The 22,923-nt window shown below is 38.0% G+C and overlaps 1 protein-coding gene across 1 annotated transcript in view; it reads left to right on the plus strand.

Annotated features, from left to right (window-relative positions):
- Window positions 1-9,471: 9,471 nt before the first annotated feature.
- Window positions 9,472-22,923, plus strand: part of Sulf1 (sulfatase 1) — a 177,551-nt gene continuing 164,099 nt past the window's right edge. The window contains 1 exon segment of the mRNA XM_071602348.1: window positions 9,472-9,686. The gene's annotated coding sequence lies outside the window, so the exon portion shown is untranslated.

Raw genomic sequence — 22,923 nt, forward strand, 5'->3', positions numbered from 1 at the left:
TCAAATGAAGCATCACAAAATCATGTATGGCATTGTCCTGAGAAAGTAAGGAATGCCAATTTAAATTCCCCTGAGTCTAATGAAAGGAGTTGGAAATAATTGATTAAGAATGGTATTCAATGACTGCCATAGGGATATTTACCTTATTTTAAAAAAATCGAACACATGTGGCTATTAGGTCCTTTTAAAAGCATATATCCTAAGAGAAATGAAAGGCAAGCCAAGCCTCCATGTTGAGAACTTAGGTATAAAATAGGTGAACGCACCTGCTTCATTGCTAAAACCCTTTTGCACTACTATTCCAGATGTGAAACACCTACAAAAGCCAACTGAGGCCAGGTGTGTTGACAGTCACCTATAATCCCAGTGACTCAGGAGACAGAGACAGGAGGATCACAAGTTTGAGGCCACCCCAGGGAACTTAGAGAGACACTGTCTTAAAATAAAAAAATAAATAAAAAGGGCTGGAGGTGTAGCTCTGAGGAAAAAAAAAACTAAAATTGAGCAATAAACATATTACTTCTGTTAACTCTGAAATAATTATTATGTTTTTAGAAGTCTAGTCTTTTGAGAAAAGAAATAGGTGAATGAATAATCACAGTGTTTGAAATATGTGCCAGTATGTTTCCATATGTATATGAAAATAGATAAAGGATATTTAGGCTTTAGATTATGCTTTCTATCTTATTCGAATGCACCCGTGTCAAATTAAGGAATCACAGAATCAGAAACTTGGGATTTAATGGGTTTTAATGTTCCCTGAGTGGCAGCTGCGGCCAAGTACTGGAGTGACAAGGTTGGTTTGGTGAGAGAATGAGATCCCTCCCGTGAATGCTGGAATCCAAGAGACACTATGTTGTAGGACAGTATCTCTCTCTCCAGTGCATAAATGGGAAGTTATTTCTAAATTTACAGAAAACTTTCATATATACTTGAGGGCGGTTAAGCCATAGGAAAGTAACAAGAGACTTAAATGATGAATGATCGTGCCACCTTAAAATTCTCATAAAAAAGTTGAAAGACAAATTCATTAGTGATAAAACCTCTGACAGTAAGAGTTCACATTCAGACTCTGCTTCTTACAGAGTGTTTGACCTTGACTAAAGCACATTTTATGTCTGTAAATGTCAACTCTCTTGTCTGTAAACTAGGCATAAAATTAGGACCTTCCTGCCAGGCTTGGTGGCACCTTTCTATGATCCCAGCAATTTGGGAGGCTGAGGTAGGAGGATCAAAAATTCAAGGACAGGGCTGGGTATATAACTCAGTTGGTAGAATGCGTGCCTCACATGTACAAGGCCCTGGGTTCAATTCCCAGCACCACAAAAAACTAACTAATTACTTACTTACTTAATTAATTCAAGGCCAGCCTCAGCAACTTAAGAAGACCCTATCTGAAAATAAAAAATAAAAAGGACTGGGGTTTTTAGCTCAGTGACAAAGTGTCCCTGGGTTCAGATTGGAGAGTGGGAATTAGGACCTCCCACTTATTTTGAAATTAATTAGTTGTTTTTAAATTAACCTGGATAAATACATTGAAAGGCCTTAAATGGATTGAGGATCCCCCTCAGTGGTAAAATGCTTTTCCAGATATGTGACAAAAAAATAAAAATTAAAAATAAAGCCTAGCTCATAGTGAGAGTTCCACTATTATTATCTATTATCATTTTCGCTGTGGTAAGAAATTGGAAAAAGAAACAGTCCCTTTTCCGGGATACAGCAGTGGGAAAAATGGCCAAGACGAAAGAACAATATCTTTATAGACCAATAAAAGATGTCAATATTTGCGAGGTTTTTCTTTAGCAGGAGGAAATTAAACAATTTTTTAAAAATAAAGCCCCAAAGAGTACTTTCAAGAAAATAGATTCTTTTCATTAATTCTGTTTGTTTTCAAAATAAATAAGAACCATGGTAATGAACCATGAAAGTGTATTGTCTTACAGCTTCTGACTTTAATATTGTAATTGATGACATTGGAGGCAATTAAAACAGTAATTAGAAATCTCCATTGATGCAAAGCAGAGAGGAAATAAACTACTTCAATTTTAGCTTCTGACATATATACACTTGAAATCAAAGCTTTTGTTAAGTTAAACCAGAAGGAGCTATTTAGCATAAGAAAGAGTTAACACTGGCTTAGGGGGTGTCTGGTTTTTTCTTTCTTTCTTTCTTTTTTTAAAGAGGTTTGTTGGAAAATACTTAACAAATCTGTCTTTAAGAGCACATGCAAAAATATTGTGACTGCCCTTTCTACAGTTTTCCTAGGAAATTCAGCCCTTGGGAAAGAAATCATGGTTGTCAAAATAATAAGCAAACTACATTTTATAACTATCAAGAGAAAAAGAACCAGGTTTTTTTTTTTTTTAATTTTATAGAGTTGGGTTTTTGCATATTCTAGTTGTGATGACTAAGAATGACCAGCGTATGGATAGGTTAATAATGTTCATCTGTAGGCTATCTTTCCAAAAGAATCTAACAAAATCCAAGCTTTTATGTAGTTTGCAGAAGTTACATGGGCCTATGTAAGAAACCAAACATTGCTTTTCATTTAAAGAGCACTATAAAGAAGGGGGGTAAGAAAAGAATAAATAAAGAACAACTAAATATTCATGGACATGAACTTTTTTTAAACATCTGTAAGCTCTAGTTTCTTGGTAAAGACTGTATAGTAATAAGTTTGAGTGGGCAGCTGTTTTCCATCTGTTACTCAGAAACTTTTACACAAATACTTAACTTCCCAATAGTGTAAGTGTCTACTACAGGCATGTTACCTTTCTTAAAATGAAAATGTATTTCAAGGAACCTTATTCTGCTTTTGCATAGCTATGTACACAGCAGGTCGGTTACTCAGAAGTGAGGGCCTACAGCAAACTGATATCAAAAACTACTTTATCTTTCTCAGACAAGATGAGATGTGTCGTTCCAGACACGGCATGAGCAAATTCTGTGAAGACAAGCAAGGCAAGAATATCAGAAGCTTTATTGAAGCCCTATTATGTAAATGCACTGTGCTGCATTTGGAAAGAAGCATCCAAAATGGAAAAAGCACAGTATCTGCTCCCAAAAGACTTGATGATTTTGAAATGAATTGGGGTTGGGGGGTCTACCTCAGTAGTAGAGTATGTGCTCAGCCTGCACGGAAGGAAGGCAGGAAGGAAGGGAGGGAGGGAATGAGGAAAAAGGATTGTTTGGGGGCCCACGAGAAGGAAATTCAACCTCCCCACATATTTAATTTTTTCACTTGCAGTATTTTTTACATATTACTTTTGCCCTGTATATCCATTTCTCTATTAATCTGTTGTGTAGTATTAATGATGATTGTTTTGCCACTTTGTTTTTTTAATTCATTTGAGGCTCAGTTTTACACTTTACATTTTTTAAATAAATGTCAGGCGCCATTTAAACATTTTTAAAATAAATGTCAGACACCATAAACCTGTAGACGCCACTTTTCAAAAACTCGATCCTGGATGAGGAGTCATACATCTTTGTTAATTTCTTAGACATTAATTAAGTAACTGGGATATATTCCTGCCCTATATTCTAATCGTCTATGGCCCTAATAAGGAAAAATTGCAGCTCAGGATTGATGTCCATTTTTTTCCTAAAATCTCCATATCGGTTATCTCATCAAGATATCCTCAAATCTCTAATCTACATATTGAAAAAAAATATATATGAAAGTAAGACACAGAGGTGAGGTGTATCCCTTGGGACGTATCCCACTTTTTACAATGAAGCATGGCCATAATAAAAAAAAAATCACTTTATCCAAGAATTAATAAGCAGAGCTCTGTTACATTTTTACAATTATATCAAACTAACAATTCTCATGGTTTTTCATCACTCTGATGGCTTAAAAAATATTTGCCTAACTAAAAGTACTTTGTGCCTCTAAAATCACACTGGCTTCTCAAATTATGTAATGTGTCACCAGTAAAACATAATTACTCCAATTTAACAGAATGTTTGCAATTCTGATTTCTGTTTCTAAAAAAAAAAAAAGTGCATGTTGTTACTGAGAGAAAAATATGTGCACTATCAGATTAAATCTTGGAGTGTATTCCCAGATTCACCGATGACTCAGATGTTACCTTTATACCTTCCTGGGCCTTGCTTTTTCTCTTTTCTAAAAAAAGGAGAGTACATTTTGTCTATTATTCTTTTCAAAAGAAAAATTCTGCTGTATTCTCTGGACTTGAGAGATGCCCATCACGGCACCCAGTTTTCTAGTTTCATTTAACTACTCACCTTAATTAGATAATGTATCTATTACAAAGGAAAGACAATTACTTAATTTAATAGATTTAGGATGTGCTCCATCTCAAAATATCCCCAACCTTACCTCTACACAGATTTAACAAAACCTCAAGTTCCTATTGCTGAAATTCACAATTTTCTATTACTTGCTCTTCATACGTTGTTATTATGTCTCAGAAATTTAATTATCTGCTCAAAGGAAGACTAAAGCCCAATGCTCCCAACACTGATTTCCACAAATATGGATTTAGAATTGATTTCTAAAACTTTTGCTCTCGTATTTCCATAATTCTGTCAAATGCAGTTTATTTTATTAGATTATCCCACGTGTGGGATAATAATAATAATCCCAAGTCATTCACCACCCTATCTTGTCCTCCCAAAATTACTTAAAGTGCAGCTCTTGTGTGTTTTCAGCATTCTTCAGGCTTGTGCTTGCTGGGGGGAACCTTACTGCAGTTGATAAAACCACTCTTTGGCCCGAGGTACCCACGGGCTCCAGTACCAGGCTCCAAAAAGCTACATAGTCATGGCAAACATGAACCAGTCTAGCGCTTGCTGCCTCGCATGTGAGTTCATTTAACAGGCAATATTTTTTCCCCTCTTTCTGAGAGTGACTCAGTTCAATGTGAATGAAGTCAGTAATGTTTAGCTGAAGGAGAATTAAGAGAATGTTCGAAGATGTGTGGCCTTGGGTAATTGAGATGTGCAGGATGCTCCAAGTTACAAGATTTATTGGATATCTACAGACACTTTATGATATGAATGGCAATGGGCTAATCATTATGCATGTTTCTAGCCATGGTATGGTAGATGACATTTGTCATTTGCATAAAAGAAAAAAAATCTAAGGAATGTTACCGTCAAAGAAAAAAAATGAATCCATATAAAAAGATTCACAGATTCCCATATCCTAGAAGATGTAACATTAGAGATTGAAAAAAAAAAATTTGTAGTTGTAGATGAACAGTATGTCTTTATTTTATTCATTTATTTTTATGTGGTGCTGAGGATTGAATCCAGTGCCTCATATTTGTAAGGTAAGTGCTCTGCCACTGAGCCCCAGCCCCAGCCCCCCAATTTTTCTATTTCTAATAGACTATGAGGGGTGGGGTGCAGAGAAAGGAGGATTGCAAGTTTGAAGCCACTCTGAGAAACATAGCAAGACTCAAAATAAAAAGTAAAAAGGGCTGATAGATGGAGCTCAGTGCTGAAGCACCCCTGGGTTGGATTCCAAGATGCCCCCCCCCCACATACACTCCTCAGAAAAAGAATAAAATATTCCATCAGAATTAGGGAAATATTACCCACTGTGATCATGTCAATACTGGTGTCCGAAAAATGGCAGCAATGATATTACAAAAAAGGAGAAATGTACCACCATTTGACATTTTATCCAAAAGACTGACTTCTAAGGTGTTGGCATCTCCTCATCTCCCCTTATAATGAAGGGGATGGTTTACCTCAGATTAATACTGAGTTATAATTTTGTTGTTGTTGTTGTTTCTGTAGGGTGTTTTTTGCAAGTGCTGAGGGTAGAATCCAAGGTCTCATGCTTGCTAGGCAAGCTCTCTACCACTGAGCTACATCCCCAGCACTCCAAAACAAGTTGTGTCCCAAGAAGTAAAGCCAACACAGGTTAGGAAACTGGTGGCTTACTTCCCCGAGTTCTTGATATTTCAAATATTTGCAGAAGTCCTATCCCTACTGCGTGTCTGATTCTTCCCTGGTCACACTACCCAATTTCCAGAACCCCAGCAGCATCACCTGCCTGTAGCAGGACCCTGGCACAGCCCTAAGATGCTGCAGACCGTGGGACCTCCCTCTCCACAAAAGCCAGCTCTCATCTTCCCTGATCTTTGTTTACTGCGTTCAAGTTGGGGTTCTTGGCAGCACAAGGGGCAAAGAACCCCAATGTCTTAAGTGCATTAAATCTTCATATTAGCCCCCTGGCTTGATAAACCTTGATGTTGGCTTTGTTCTCTCTCTCTCTGTCTCTCTCTTTCTCTCTCTTTTTTTTTCCCCCAAGCATGACAAACAAGTGGTTTTTCTTTTTTTCACTTTAATGATTCTTTCAACAAAAAGGGATAGTTTAGGGCTTTCTCTGAAGCTGATAGGTGTTTCTGTTTAATGAGGTTTTTATTATACTGTATTGGCTTCCCTGAAAAGAAATTACGAGAGCGGCAAACAGCTGATAATAGAACAAGACTGGAAGAAACAATAACCAAAAGGGGGAAAAAATTAGTGTGGCAGCAGATGCACGCGCTGTAGCTGGGGGATTAAATGCCACTTCCATTCTCCCTTGGCCACCATTGTGCTAGCAAAAAAAAAAAAAAAAAAAAAAAGTGAACATGGGCACTTATGTGCCAGTTATGTGTGTGCAAAAGATATGGATATAGATACAGACTCGGCTCAACTACCATCTGTGGAGGGAGAAGGGTGGTGAGCTCAGTCTAGACAAAGATCAGGGAAGCTCCGAGTGCGGGGGTTTATAAGGGCTGGTCGGTTACCATGGAAACTAATTGGAGCTAATAAGTAAAGGGACATTTTAACTGTAGGAACAGAATAGGAGGGGCTATTCTTCAATAACACCGTTACCTACAATTAATCTTTCATTTTAGGAGTGTCCTTACTTAATTCCTATGATGAAGCTATTCACTCTGCACACAACCTTCCCGCCCCACCCCATTCATCCTGACTTTAAAATGCTGGATATCATCTTTTAGAATGTGCTGTATTTTAGGTTTAGATTTTTTTCAAGACAGAATCAATTTCACTTTTTTTTTTTTCTTAAAAAATAAACTGTTTGCAGATGGCAAGGAGAAAGGAAGGAAAATAATGGAAAATTCTTAACTTCTAAACTGACACTCTGCTGAGCATGAAAGCTGGCTACAGGGAGAAAGGTGGGGGGGGGGACCTTATCCTGCAGCACCAGCTTCAGGTTTGGGTTTGAGTTGATTTTTCCCTAACAAAAGCATTTCAGAACAACAACAACAACAAAAAAATGTGTCTGTGGACTCATTCTACAACACTTTTGAAAGGTGGCATGTACAGCCACTGCCCAGAGCAAGCCTTGCAATCAGAGCAAATGGCCAGGATCTCTTGTAGACTTGTATTTTGTATTTTAAAGAAAGTGGTTAGCAGGGTCAGTAGCTGAAGATATCAATAAAAGAGAAGTAGTAACTTAGATTTAATGAAAAGGTTTACAATGAAGACTAGGATACAATGTTGTTAAACAAATTTAAAAAAAAAAAACAGATCAGTGCCAGGCCCATTTGGGAAATGTCTTTTAGAAGGTGAGTTACAAGCTCCGGGTTGATAAAACATATTGATTTAACACCTTCACAATTTCTTAGGTTTTACTTTTGTAACTCAATTTAGAGTTTAAGAGAATGCAAACTACCTTAATAATGTCTCCGGGGTCTTCAAAATCTATGCAGTTGAGGTAATCCAGGTTTCCAGACACAGGTCTGGTTGGATTAGCCACTGCCTGCCCCTGCCCCCACCCCCCAAAATGGGGGGGGAAGCTTTACAATAATTGGCACTATTAAAAGTTTATGGTGCCCCAGGGAAGTTTTAGCCCTGCCCTGCCACTTGCCATTGTTGAAAATGTTTGTGTTGATTATGTATCTGGATTTAGGTGATTAGGAGTAGTGGTTTAGTGAATACACTATTTATTGTGAAACAGACACCTCATAATCACTTCTGGGTAAAAACTGAGCAAAAGAATCAGGACTCCAACCTCTGATTCCCTTTTTCCCCCTCCTTTACAACGAAGTTATAAGAAAACTTTGCTATATGAAAATAATAGTTCTGTAATCCTGTGCTTCAAAAAAAAATTGCACTGGGAATCATTTTTAAGTTTCTTAATATAATTTTATTCAAAAAAATCCCTGAAAAAAATCCAAGTTAATCAAGTTAATGCTCCTAGATACTGAAATAATTCTCTTTGACATACTGATACTGCAAATATTGGATACCTATTTATAGTCTAGATTTTGATGCTCTAGACAAGTTTAATGTGTTCCTTTTTTTCCCCAAGCAATCCTCCTTCCAGTTCAAAAAAAATTTTAAAGGTGTAATATTTAAAATATTGTCTTCCCACAGATATTGTCGGGGAGTTGTTCGTATTTAAAATTCTCATTTTCTCTTTAAGATTATCAAAATCCCTTAGATGTCTGATGGAATTTTTGAAACGATAAGATTTGTAAGTAATTTATTTCCAGACTTCTTCTCAAGGCACTGTAACAAAGCCATGTTCTGATTCAGACTGCTATCAAAGTAATTAGTTCTTTTAAAACAGTCCAGAGGACTTTAAAAAAAAAAAATGCATGTAAGAAGGAGGTATTGAAATGACTAAAAATTGAAAACATTTCAAAGCAAAATTCTTAATGAGCTGCTTGAGCTATATGGACATTATAAGTGCAATTAACTAGAAGCCAATAAAAATAATCAATGACAGAGTGCAACCCTCGGGTACCAAGTGCTTTTACAAAGAGATGTCTGTAAAGCAGCAAGTGATTAAAAAAAAAAAAAAAAAAAAAGCCACCTTTATCTATGGGACAGCGTGCGATTTTACATGAGCAGAAATGAAAATGATTTTCATTGACTATTTCTGAACTTGAGCCTGTAGCACACAGTGCAGAGCTGTTATGTGGCAATAGAGAAGTTTCGGCTCTCAGCGGCAGCGGCGCACGCCCCCCTCCCCCTACACCCGCACCCTCCCAGGAATGCTGGAGGCAGCCACGATCTAATCAAAGGAAGGTAGGAGTTTATATTTCAAAATGTAGATGTCACATTTCAGTGCAAACTACTCCCACATTTAACACTTTATCAGCATGTCAAGAAGAATCTTTTATCTCCGGTTGGTGGGGGAAAGTGGCTTGCTGAGAAGATTGCCCTCAATAGATTGGCTGTAAAAGATTTTTAGTGTTTCTGGGCATCCTACCGAGGGTCCCCGTGGTCCCTGGAGGAGCACAAGGAGTTGTGAAAAGTAACGCACAACTGGCCACCAGAATAATTCATTCCCTCTACCTTCCCTTTAGCACCTCCCACTCCTCCTCTTTTTATAGCAATCCTTTCTCTCCGAAAATCTCAGGTTACTTGACTGGGAGTTCTCAGACCTCCAGTTTCAGCCCTGCCCTCAGCCTCCAATCCGTAGGAGACATCCAGCCCCAGCAATTGGATTGGGCAGCCTGTCTTGACACACCACTGTGCTGAGTGCTTGAGGACGTGTTTCAACAGATGGTTGGGGTTAGTGTGTGTCATCACATTCGAGTGGGGATTAAGAGAAGGAAGGCTGCCTTGCCGGAGCTGTGTGGTCTTCTCCAAGTGAGAGTTGCAGGCAATACAACTACTTTGCTTTTGGAAGAAAGAGGAGGAATTTATTTTCAGCAGCCACAAGAAAAGCCGTTTTTTTTTTTCAGGTAAAGTAAAAGATATTGAATGCTTGTGTCTCTTTCTCTTTTGCCATAGTTTTGAATGGAATGCTAGCACAGCACACTTGTCAAAGCCAGTTGGTGCTGTCCTATCAATGCTGCTATTGTACGGCTGACAGATAACAGTGCACATAGCTTGATGCTTGGCTGTCTTTACAGAACTAACACTTCTCATGCCTTGCTCTGGAAGGTGTAGCTAAGAAAATGTCTTTTGGAGCCGTGTTTGTACCCTTTAAGATCCCCTTTAAGATCCCCGCTCTACACTCAAAGCAGTGACTGTAAATTGCTCGTCAGGGATGATCAAGGCCAAGAGAGCATTGATCTGAGCTTTCAAAATCAGAATGCAGTTTCAAACTGTTGCATTTTACTACCCAATTCATAAAGAGTCTTGGAAAGGTCTAGTTACGGAGTTGCTGGCAGAGATGGAAATGCTTTGTTCACCGGTTGGTACAAGGTAGATCTTGTCTGATTTATGAGGGAGCAAAGTGGTTTTTAAATTTTTTTTGGAGATTGACTGTAAAGTTTGGAAACTCTTTAGAAGAAGGGGCTCCCCTCTGAGCAGCGGATAGGTCGACTTTAAAACAAAAATGCAGGGAGCTGAAAGAGAAGCAGAAGAGGAGGAAGGAGGAAAATGCTCTTTAACACAGCCCTCTTGCAGCTGCAAGGGGGAGCAGATGGAGGTAATTCATTTGCAGATCTGTTTGTGAAAGTTTTACAAGTCATGGAAAACTAAGTAGCATATCTGTAATGGATCATTAAAGTCACTAGGTTTATAGGTTTTAAACAGGCTATCTGAAGTGCTAATTAAATGTAAATAGATATTCAGACTTGGTTATAAACAAACAAAACGGGTTTAATTATAAATTAGTCATTGGAAATTAATGGTCATGGAGGGCTTGAGCCGCATAAAGTGAGTTGTCATCCTATGTGCAAGTGACCACTCTCCCAAAAACACCCACCAAGTTTAAATTGTCAGTGATATAACAAGGGGGGTTTATGTCCTATGCATAATTTGTGGTTAAAAAGAAAAAGCCTTTCAGGTGGATGCTCTATTTTTGCAGTGATCAAAACATGAAATTTTCACTTTTCAAATGTTTGAGCAAATGAGGGGAGTCCATGAGGATTTGTCACCCAAACCTTGGCCTTCCACACATGTTCATAATATACCTGTGACGTGCAAGAATTCTTGTTCTTACTGGACTTGCACATTTGGTAGCGAAACCCAACACGGTCCTTACTCTTTGCAGGTGAGGGAGTGTGAATCATGCTGTATATAAGCTATTCTGAAATAGGAGCTGTTTAGTAGGCTGAATAACAGGATTGAAGGCTAGTGATTTTTAGAATTGAACTGTATAAAGATGCCTGAAAAATGATGTTTCAGGTTGCACTATATATTTTTTTTTTTTGCTTTTCTTTCTTTTCTTTTTTTTTTTTTTTAGCCAGATAGTTGATTTTTTAAAATCCTCTTTTTAAGAAAGTTAATATTTGGGCTGGGCGTGTAGTTCTGTAGTAGAGTGCTTGCCTAACATGCACAAAGTCCTGGGTTCGATTCCAAGTTTTGTAAAAATAATAATAATAATAAAGTAAATAAATAAATAGATAAATGTAAAAGTTAAGATTAAAACAGTATTATAGTTTAGGGCCTAGTTATTATTCAGAATGTCCTCTGGTTAGGGTTTGAAGAATCTTCAGTGAGAAAAGATATTTATAACAGTAATTCCAGCTGAGTATTATCTGATTTCCAATATTACATAACCAAAATAGGACTTAGTTCGCAAGCTGAAGTCTTTTGGAATTCCTGTCATTCCATTTTGGCTTTACAATGGAACTGGGGTTTAAAACAATTTAAAAAACGGAAAGGCAGACTGATGTGCTATCAGGATCAGAACTATTTGTACAGCAGGAGGCAGGTATGGTGCTAGCTATCCAGGCCACTTTCCACCACTGCAGAGATAATTCTGGAAAAAAGTAAAGTTCCTGCACACAGGCTGGATTCGCCCCCTGAGACGTGAAGTGATAGCATTCTGACAAAGGCAAGGTGCCATTTAGAACAGCCCTATGTCCCTGGTGCTCTAGACTGATCACATGGCTGACCACACAGGATTGACAGTATGGGAGAACCCTTCCCCCAAAAATCAGTCGTACAAAGGAAAGAAACAAGAAAGTGTGGTGAAATAATCGATTCACATCTGAAGAGGTAAAGCTGTGTTTTTGACCCCCTAACAAGGTAATATGAAGTTATCTGGTGAACTGGAGGACTTGCTTAAGATAGTGCCCACAGGGCAATCAGTTTCTAGTCAAAATCTAAATCTACTGTTCCAGATGGTGAACATTCAGAGACTTATTTATGGTGACTTCCACATACTTGGGTTTGACATTTGCTTTCTCCCTGACAGCGCTGGTGCTGGTAACACACATGAAGTTCCCATCAGTATTCTAACAGCTGTAAAAGTGTTTGAACACAGAAGATACCACCCTTCCCAGGCACAGCTGGGGGTAGGGCCATCTCAGTGTGCACTGTTGCTCTAGCCTTCTCTCTAGGTGTGTCCTAAGGTGACAAATCTTAGAGGGGTTCTGAAAAAAAAAATAAAAGTTATTATAGAGGGGAGTGTTGATCTCCATTCAGCCAGGTATTGACAGAGCACCTGGTAGATTGAGTGGGGACCTTCATCGGGGAACTGAAAGGGGCTCTTTCCTTCTAAGGAAATCGATATGATGATGTCAGACAGATTGTTGTGGCCATTTCCATCGTCATTGTCAAGACAAGTGGCAAACGGGACACTTTCCATTTCCTCTCCTAATTACATAGCCACATAGGGATGAATAGGGGTTTGGTTCTTCTGTTGTTTTAGATTTAAAACACGTTTATTCATTAAATACATAAAGCAGGATTTCTGATACTGAGCCACACATAGTATTAAGATTTTCCCAACCATTATGTGGATGAGGCCAACCAATGGGTCAGCTCAGGACATCTGGTTCTTTTTTCAGTATGCAATACTTTTGTGTGCAGAGCATGGAGTAAATTTAAGGGGATTAAGATTTTAAAAAGCTGACTCTAAATAGATTATTATTTTTAATCATCATTATTGACTTTGGGGGAAAGGGCCTGGCTCATGTATAAAATTAAGACTATGGTCATATGGTAAATTCACCTTTTCGTTAGATTAGACCCATGAAAAAGAAGTTGAAAGAAGATATTTTATGGAAAAAGTTCAACCTGAAATATGTTTCCTATTGAAAATATTTTCAATTTGATCTCAATTGGGGAGGAGGGGAATTGGCCTGTTAGCATTTATTTTTTCCCCCTAATATTTCCCTTTCCTCCACAGCCAATCTGTCATCGAATTCTGAGTCCTTCTTTAAAATGCCTTCCACATCTGGCCCATAGCTACTGTCCCAGTGCAGTGATGCTCTCACACATGGGTCATTGAAACAGCCTCCTTAACTAGTTCTCTTTATTCTCTCCTCCTCCTCCTCCTCCTCCTTTTCCTCCCCCTTTTTTTTTAAACTGATGTTTGAACCAGAGCCTCAGGCACCCTAAATTCACACTCTACCACCGAGCTACAGTCTAATGTGCTGACCTTCTGGTACTTGACCCCAACTTTCCAACCAGATCCCCACCACAACCTGCCTACCTTCCGTCCAGCTGATGTTCCAGTCCGTGTCCTGCCCTTCCTAGTCTCTTGCGGCCCTAACTACTCCTGTTTTCTGGCTGATTGTAAAATGAGTTCATCTTCATATGCACATTCCTTGCACTCCCACCCCTACATGGAACGTGCTCTCATGTTCATTCTCTTCTATTTATTTCTTCATCTCTCAAAATTTTTGCTTAAGTTCCAGCTCTTCCTCAAGCCTCCCCTGACCAGTGATGGTCACCTTCCCTTGGTGCTGCCTATTAGTTAGTTACCTCTGGATGGTGCTTAGCATAATTGCCTTATTTTTCTTTTTATCCTGCACTATAATTTGCTTTTTTATTCCTTGACTCCTAAGATAGGGTGATAGGGAAGGGCCTGATTCACTTTTATGCCCTACAGAAGACAGTAATAAATGTGTATTGTCTAACTCACTAGGATACTCCAACATTCTGTCGAAGTACTTTATTCTATTTATCCCAGTTTGGCAACATTAACTGACTCTTGTACCTTCCTCCCCATTCATGAGAGAAAAGGAACAAATGATGAAACTCCAATAGGTTTTAACTTCAGGGGAAATGCCTCTCAGGTAGAATGTGAAATTATTGCCCAAAATTAAATCGGAGTATTATATGTGAAATCCCTGTCTATTTCATTTCTCTGAAACTAAGGTAGAAGTTACATTTTTTAACTGTTCCTCTATCATATGAAGTTCTAAATATGACTTTGGAGCAAGATTGTACAGGCCTTGATTTCAAACAGATCTGTGTTCTAATCCAGAGACTATCTCTCACTAGCTGTGTGGTCTTAGACAAGGGAGTTAACCATTCTGAGTTTCAGCTCTTTTCTCTGTAATACAGAGATAGGACTACTTCCCTTGGGAATGTTGTGAAGAAAGCATGTGTCCAATGTTGGATGTCTAGGAAATGGGGGGGTAGAGAAGCTTGGTAGGTACATACATGGATGTAGATCTAGGGAGCAGGAATGTGTTCATCTCAGTTATGTCAATCATTAATTCTATTTATGTTGTGTCTTCCTTTAGCATTTTCTTCTGCCACTGAAGGCAGGGGACTGGAGTAGAGAAAGGGAAATTGAGGGAACTGATTTTGGTAATTAGGAATTTGGAACAACTGAGTTAATGGATCTGTAGGGACATTGGCAACAGCAGATACATGTTGCACAGAGAATATGATCCTGGGTCCTCCATTAGTGATAATAAATAGCAAGGTTGGCCCAGGGTGCTGTGGGGGAACAAAGAACCCAATCAATCAATCTCACCAGGGAGGCGGATTCATCTAGAATCATGTGCTCCTCTTCCTTCTTCCTGGGACATTATTTAGAGAAGAATAATGACTTGACAAACCACTGTGGAGAGTCAGGTCAAGCTTCCAGAAATGATTGCTAATCCAAAATACCATTTAGACAAGACATGGACCTTTGCCATCCTTCACCACAAAGCAAATTTGATAAAAATCTGAAAACAAAAAAGCTTTAGCTCTTGTCTGTTCCCAAACTCTTCATCTACTGTCAAATATTGGGACCTTTTCCCCACAAGGACAGTTGATTGAGAAAGTTTTGGAAAATATGTTCTTGGACGGTGGTCATTCGATTTCAGTTTTCAGAGACTTGGAGTAGATCAGAAGTTATTTTTTTTCAACCCCGATCATCTGATCTGCACCTGCTCTAGGCCAAGGAGAGGAAAGAAAATGGAACTGCCTAGGATGGGGCACAACACAATGTTTCTCGAAATTTCTTTCTCTCCCCAACAAACATGTCCATTGAATCTTCAAAGACCAGTATTAACATTTATGTTGCTTGACCTCATCTTTGGTTGTAGCAGCCAAGCTCATCTACTTTGCCTTCAGTAAATATGATCCATGTAATCCTGAGTAGTATTCAACCTTTGCTAATTGAAAATCATAGAACTCTCCACATTTCCTTTAACAGCAAGATCTTTTCTTCTACCTTTTTTTTTCCTTTTACAACACAGGTACAAAATGGATTTCTACATTTCTGAAATGTGAGTCTTAAGACATGTCAATGTTTAATTGTAGTTGGCATCAAACTTCTATGTTGAATAAATGAACACTATATTTCTGGATGTAAAGTCTTAATTGTCAAAAGTAGAGTCTCTCAAAATTAATTTGCAAGGTTCATGTCATACTAATCAAATTCTAGCACAAGGTTAGGAGTTGGTTGTAGGAGCAGAGTTTGAGGCCTGGCAGGAGACCAGATGGCTCTTGTTAAATGTAAAAAAAAAAAAAAAAAAAAAAAAAAAAAAAATCTAAAGTTCATATGGACAATAAATTCATGAACAAGCCTAGACATTTTTGTAAGAGAAGTGTATCATTGTAAGATGGGGACTTGGCTTATCACATATCTAAGCATGTTTCTGTTCCTAAAATATTGATTCTGTAGATTTTTATCTACCTACATGTAATTTGTATATTTATTTTACTTCTCCTTACTTGTAATCCATTCTGTTGTCATTACCCAAATCTTGATTTGAGCTGCAAATTGCCATTGTGAGATACTAGTTTTGTTGCTACAATTAACTGGACTAGTTTTATGATTTTTTTTCCCCCATTGAGCTACATCGCAGCACCTTTTATTTTGTTATTGGAGACAGGGTCTCATTTAGTTGCAAAGTCTGGCTTGGAATTTGCTATCCTCCTGCCTCAGTCTCCTGAGTCACTGGGATTATAGGCACAGAAACTTTTAGTTTTGCAGTGCTGGGTACTGAATCCAGGACCTTGTGCATGCCAAGCAACCAGCTCTTTACTATTGAGCTATATCTTCAGCCATGAACTAGTTTTATTGCTTTGTTTCCTGTTTTTTGTTTTTGTTTGTTTTGCCTTCAAATAGTAGAATTTTCTACTGCATAGTTAACAAAGAGGAACTGAAACAAGATAGATTCAAGAACTCAGGAAAATATTCCCATATTCCCTGATGAAACAAATCCAAAAACTATGCAATCTAAGGGTCTTCTTTTTTTTTTTTTTTTTTTTTGCAACAATAGCATCTACCTAATAACTGAAGTGGAACATGAATTATAGAGTTTGTCTCTTGTCCAATTTTGTTGTATAATGTTACAATTCATAGGATACACCTGCTATATTAGTTTAAAATAAAACTGAAGATTGCATTATTAATTAACAATATAAGAGTCATGGTGAAAAAAAGAGGATTAATTGCATATAGAGTGTGCATTTATTGATAATTTACTTTAGAAATGTGCACCTGTGGATGTTATCTTCAACTCCTATCACTAATATGGCTTAGTACCAAAGCTCCTTTCTATAATATAACATGTTCTTTAAATAGACTTCCTGCCCAAGTAAAGCCTCCCTCTTAACCTTCACCTGCCAATAATCAATCTTTCCCTGAATAGAACGTCCTAGTAAACAGATGTGCGTTGTGGTGCATCCAGAAATTCTTGAAACCTCAGCTTTTAACTTTCATCTTACAAGAACTGCATCCCAGAAGAGAGGCCCCTACAAATCATGTTCTCCTTTTTTCCTCTTGAGCGCTTCATGCTGGTAAGAGAATGGAAGATGCTTTGAAAATAGCAAATGAATCAAAGCATAGGCTATGTAATCTATTTTTTTTTTTTATTCAGCACATCTACAGGCTTCACACGTATTACCACATGCTTCTTCATATATGATATCTGTAATGAGTAAAGGAGATGTGGGGGATGTACTCAGTGCCAAACAGCTGAAGTCTTTACTTTCCAGCAGTGGAGATGATGTCCAAAGGAACGGCCATAGTGTGCCAAATAAAATCAGACTCAAAAGGTGCAGGCAACTCTTAGTGAGAACCTGTCTCAAAATAAAACATAAAAGGGGTTGAGGGTGTGGCTCAGTGATTAAGCACAGCTGAGTTCAATCCCTGGTACAAAAAACAAAAACAAAAACAAAGCAGTATGAGGCATACAAAGCCCTTTCATAGTTGAGAACTCCTGTATATATATTTCTATCTTGATGCAGAGGGGAATACAAAATAATATAGGATACCATCCTTGCCCTGAAAGCTTATAAGATAAGTTGCTGTGAGGGGAAGACATGCACACATTTCAATAGTAATGCAAAGAATTTTGTGGTTAAGAATCAGTTATTAGTATTATTTAAATAAAAGAGATGTCAACAGAGCCCCCTATTGGAGGAGCTGGAAACTGGGCTGGACAGGACTTCGTTTAAGTCCACAGGCAGATGAATAAGATCAGTGACCCATATCCATGCTGAACTGGGAGATCTACGACAATTTATTTACCCTCTCTTTTACTCATTTTCCTGCTCTATAAAATGGGGATTTGGTCAACACACAACATCTGACATAGTTAAGTGCATAAATAGCTGCGTTGTTTTTACACAAGGCAGAAAGGAACTGTTTGAGGCTCTAACTGTTTGAGACTTGGCAATGGTTTTGGGGGTTTTTGTGGGTTTTTTTTTTTTTGTACCAGGAACTAAACCTAGGGTGCATAACCACCGAGCCACATTCCCAACTCTTTTTATTTTTAGACAGGTTCTCACAAAGTTGCTAAGGCTGGTCTGGAAATTGTGATCCTCCTGCCTCATCCTCCTAAATCGCTGGGATTACATAGGTGTGTGCCACCATTCCCTGCTCTGAGTGTCACTTTTTGAAATTTTGTTGTTGTTGTTGTTGTTGGAGGATCTGAATAAACACGATTTCAATATATAATGGAAGGAACCACTTAGGCAAAAAGAAATAAGAGGAAAAAATGGGGTGGGGAAGTGTGATGAAGAGAAGGAAGAGAAGGAAAAGGGTCTAGGTCTTCTTGATCCCACTCTGTGTTCTTTTCTACCTTAAGCAATCTAGAGGGTCCTGACACATCACGTGGAGAGGTTGTACTTTATTTTGAGATGGCGTCTCCCTGTGTGGTTCAAGCATGTCCCAACTCCAGTGACCCTTTGCATCAGCCTCCTGGGTAACTGAAACTAAAGGCATGCACCACCAAGCTTAGCTGAGAGGTTGGGCTTTATAGATCAACAGATGTATTAGGAAACTTAAGTCATGAGATGTGGGCGGGACAAAATCGAGATAATTGGAGGCTGGGGGTGTGACTCAGTGGGAGCATACGCAATGCCCTGGGTTCAATCCCTAATAGCACAAAAAGAAAACAACAACAACAATAATAATAATTGGAAAGGTCCCCAAATTAAAACCAAACCAAAAAAAACGCTGTCTCTTCCCATTAATGCAATAGGATGAGGAAAGAGTGGGTATAAAAAACATTATAAAGAAATAAATAACAGTAACAGAATCTGGTCAAATGGAGGACAGAGATGACATTAAGGGAAAATGGCAAATGGAGTGGAATTTTGTTTGTCAGTCCCACAAATTTCCCATGACGATGTTCATTGTGGAACAAATGTTTATTGTTTCAGATCACAGTTGGGATAATTTTATAATGCAAATGTGGGTAAATATGTGTGTATATTAGTGTTTAATAATATAAGTTAAACAGATAAAACCTTATATAATGTCTAATAATAATGATAGGCATTAGACAAAATATGTAAATGACACAAAATATGTAATTGAAATTTAAAAAAAATAAGATACATGCCTCCTTATAACAAAAACTTTTTTCAGATTAAAGGAAAAAAGTGGTCAGCCAAGTAAAAAATATAAGTTACTCTAACTTTGGTAAAGTAATGAACTTTTAAGTCAGAATAACAAACTATGTCTGCAAAACATTTGAACTAAGGAAACGTTTGTGGAGAGTGACATACAATTTAAAGTGTGTTTGGAGGCAAGAAGAGATGAACCTTAAATATGTGTAATATAAATATATATAAACATAGACTTATATTTAAGTGTGTATAAATATGAACTTAGATATACATTTATTTTGCTCATAAGTCTTCAGGTTTTACTTTGGAAAATTTGATTGACATCCTTTTACAGAATGCATGAATGACTTACTTTATAAATGATATACCCACTTACCTCTTTGCTATACAAACAAATCATTCTTTTTTTTTTTAATGTTTATTTTTTAGTTTTCAGCAGACACAACATCTTCGTTTGTATGTGGTGCTGAGGATTGAACCCGGGCCGCACGCCTGCCAGGCGAGCGCGCTACCGCTTGAGCCACATCCCCAGCCCCAAAACAAATCATTCTTTTAAAAATCATAAATTGACACAAAACAATCATACATATCATGGGGTTGAGTATGATACTTTGACAAACACATAAAATATGTGATGATCAAATTAAGATAATTAGCATATAGACAAAATCTCATGGCCTTTTATATTCTAGGCAAGTGCTTTACCACTAAGCTATACCTCTTCCCTCAATGACTCTTAATTTTAAGATTTAGGAATGCTTTCTTTAGTCTTCTGCTTTTTTTCTTGTTTGCCATTTGACCACGTTGCAATATCCTATTATCAATTTATTTGATTTTTGTACTAGGGATTGAACCCAGGAATACTGAACCACATCCCCAATCCTTTTTAATTGAGACAGGGTCTTGTTAAGCTGCTGAGGGCCTCAAAAAGTTGCTGAGACTAACCTTGAATTTGAGATTTTCCTGCCTCAGACTCCTGAGTTTCTGTGATTACAGTTATGCCACCACATCTGGCTAGAATACCCATTTTTTTTTAATTCAAATATTTAGTCTAATTCAATGGGCAGTTTTTAGGATTAGATATAGTTTTATTAGAAGTAGACAGCTCTGTTTGCCATGTCATGATCTCTTGCTGTATGTTGAGGATAGCTTGATTGAAGAATATAGACCCTGAGGCAGCAAGGTTTGAAATTTAAATATAGTTCCTTTACTGAAAATGTGTGGGAATAGCATTGACTATGGAGATTTGACAGCATTCTGGTTTCTAAAAAGCATCTTGGGCCTGGTGTGGTGGTGTACACCTATAATCCAGCAACTTGGGAGGCAGGAGGTAGGAGGCAGGAGGATTGCAAGTTCAAGGCCAGCTTCAGCTATTTAGGGAGAACTTCTTTCAAAATAAAAAAATAAATAAAAAAGACTAGGAATATTATTTAGTTGCAAAACACTCCTGGGTTCAATCCCTACTTACACACACACACACACAAAAAAAAAAAAAAAAAAAAAAAGGACTTGGGTTCTATTCAAGTTTTTAATGAATATTTTGACCTGTTTTGTCTTACCCAACGAGTGTTCTAAACTGTGTTCCTTGGTTCCTAAGGGAGAAATGCCAGCCAAAATATCAGCACCTGTAATCTCTTTTTCAAAGTTGCCAGGCACGAGGGTTTAATTATCATGAGCCAGTTTATATTTGAAAACCATTAGTGGCTGGCAACTGAATTGTTGAGACATGGTGTGCAATGAACCAAAGGCAGAAGATAGCATGCCTAAGTGCCATAGAGCGATAAGCAACATCTGCAGCAAGCAGAGACGCTGGGATCGGATGCCCAGCTCAGCACCCCACCTCTTCATACAGCATTCACTTAATTCAAAGGGCAAAATGCCCTTGTATGGAGACGATGCAATAAAATTTAAACTGATATTCCGGACCTCCTTAATTTCAGATTTCTAAATTCAATCTTCAATTCACATTTCTATTCCTACATGCTAAGTTTCTACATCTGTCTTATAGGTACAGAGACGTCTTGAGTTGGAGAAGTGTCATCCTTGTGAGAAAAAAAAAATGATAAGAAGTGGAAATAAAGAATATCCATGTAGTCAAAGCAAGTTCTGTCATAGTCTCACTTTTTTGAGGGGAGAGGGTACCAGGGATTGAACTTAGGGGCACTCAACCTCTGAGACACATCCCAGCCCTCCTTTTTTTTTTTTGTATTCTATTTAGAGACAGGGTCTCACTGAGTTGCTCAGCGCCTCACTTTTGCTGAGACTGGCTTTGAACTCAAGATCCTCCTGCCTCAGCCTCCCGAGCCACTGGGATTACAGGCATGTGCCACTCACTATACCTAGCAGCCTCACTTTCTTCACACACACACACACACACACACACACACACACACACACAGGACAGAAAATAGAGAAAAAATAAATTACATCAAAAAATTTTATGTTTAATCATTGTTACTCTCATTGTCCTTTTTACTACAAAAAATAGCTACCTACCAACCGACTATTCTGGTCCACTGCTTAACAGGCTTAGAAGTGTGGAAAGTGTAAGTGTTCCTAAAATTGCTTTTGCCATTGTCATAATCCTTCTAGAAGCTTCCAATACCCCCAGACTGCCTCTTTGACTTCAAGTAAATCATATTTTATGTTGGGCCAAGAATAAACCAAAATGTACATTTTTTTTATTATGTCTTTGACTTTTCATGACTTAAAAAAATGAAGCATGTTACCAGCAATGAAATAAAATTTGCTGAATAATGGCAGTAGTAGGCTAGGAAAAAACAGCTGGGGTGATACAGTGGAAAATACATTCGAAATCTGGATTCTAGAATATGACTGCTACTAATAGTGTGATTTTGAGCTAATTGATTAGCTTTTTGGAACAATCTATTGTCTCTGCCTTTCCTCTGCCATTCTTTCAACCTAGATTATTTCACTTACTTGCAATCTCTGCTCTTCCCTTAAGATAAACTGAATAAATAACACATTCTTAAAACTAAAGGATGCTATGGGAAAGGGGGCAGGACTTTAATCCAGTTCTGTATCATTTTATGCTTCTAAATTGAACTCTGTACTTTATCTCCTTATCTCCAGATCATCTTGCATAGCAAAACTAATCTTCCCCTGAGCAATGTTTCCTCATGTCACTCTGCTACCCTAAAATAGCTGTCTTCCAATTTTCTAAAGCATCCAGTCTAAATAAAGCAGCAGCATTTAAGGACCTCCACACTGTTTCTACTGTGACCATACCACTTTCTCCACATGCTTTCTGCTCATTGCTAAGCTGGTCCAACATGTCCTGAATTTACATCTCTTATGGCTACTACAATGCATTTGCTCAGAGTGTGTTCTGGGTTGGGGCTGCCTCCCATCATAATTCAACTGTCCAAATCCCACCACCCATCACTTGAAAGAAAAACTCCTAACACTTCCAATCATCAACAATTTCCTTTTTCTGTGTGTTCTCTTACCACTTAAAATCTTATCATAATATTAGCTCTACATTATGTCCAATTTTGCATTTATTGCTATTCTTCACAGATTATTCATACTGCTTCCTTACTCTTATTAGAAACATTAAGGCATGCTGGGCACAGTGGCACACACCTGTATTCCCAGAGGCTCTGGAGGCTGAGGCAGAAGGATCATGAATTTAAAGCCAACCTCAGCAACTTAGCAAGGCTTTAAGCAATTTGGTGAAACCTGTCTTCAAATAAAATACATAAAAGGGCTAGGGATGTGGCCCAGTGATTAGGTGCCTCTGGGTTCAATCCCGGTACAAAAAAAAAAAATGAAGCTGAGTTTTAAATCTGTGATTTGATTAAGCATAGCTTCAAAGAAGACTCTAGCATGTGCTGTAGTCCTTCATTGCACATTTGCAATTTGAATGGTCAAAGAACTGGGATAGAAAATTGCCTTTTAGTCATTGAGAAATTTTAGGAAACTAATCAGCAGCAAATCAACAGCTACACCATGCATTCTTTTGACAATGTG

The sequence above is a fragment of the Marmota flaviventris genome, chromosome 15 (assembly GCF_047511675.1).
Source record: "Marmota flaviventris isolate mMarFla1 chromosome 15, mMarFla1.hap1, whole genome shotgun sequence".
NCBI classification, from domain to species: Eukaryota; Metazoa; Chordata; class Mammalia; order Rodentia; family Sciuridae; genus Marmota; species Marmota flaviventris.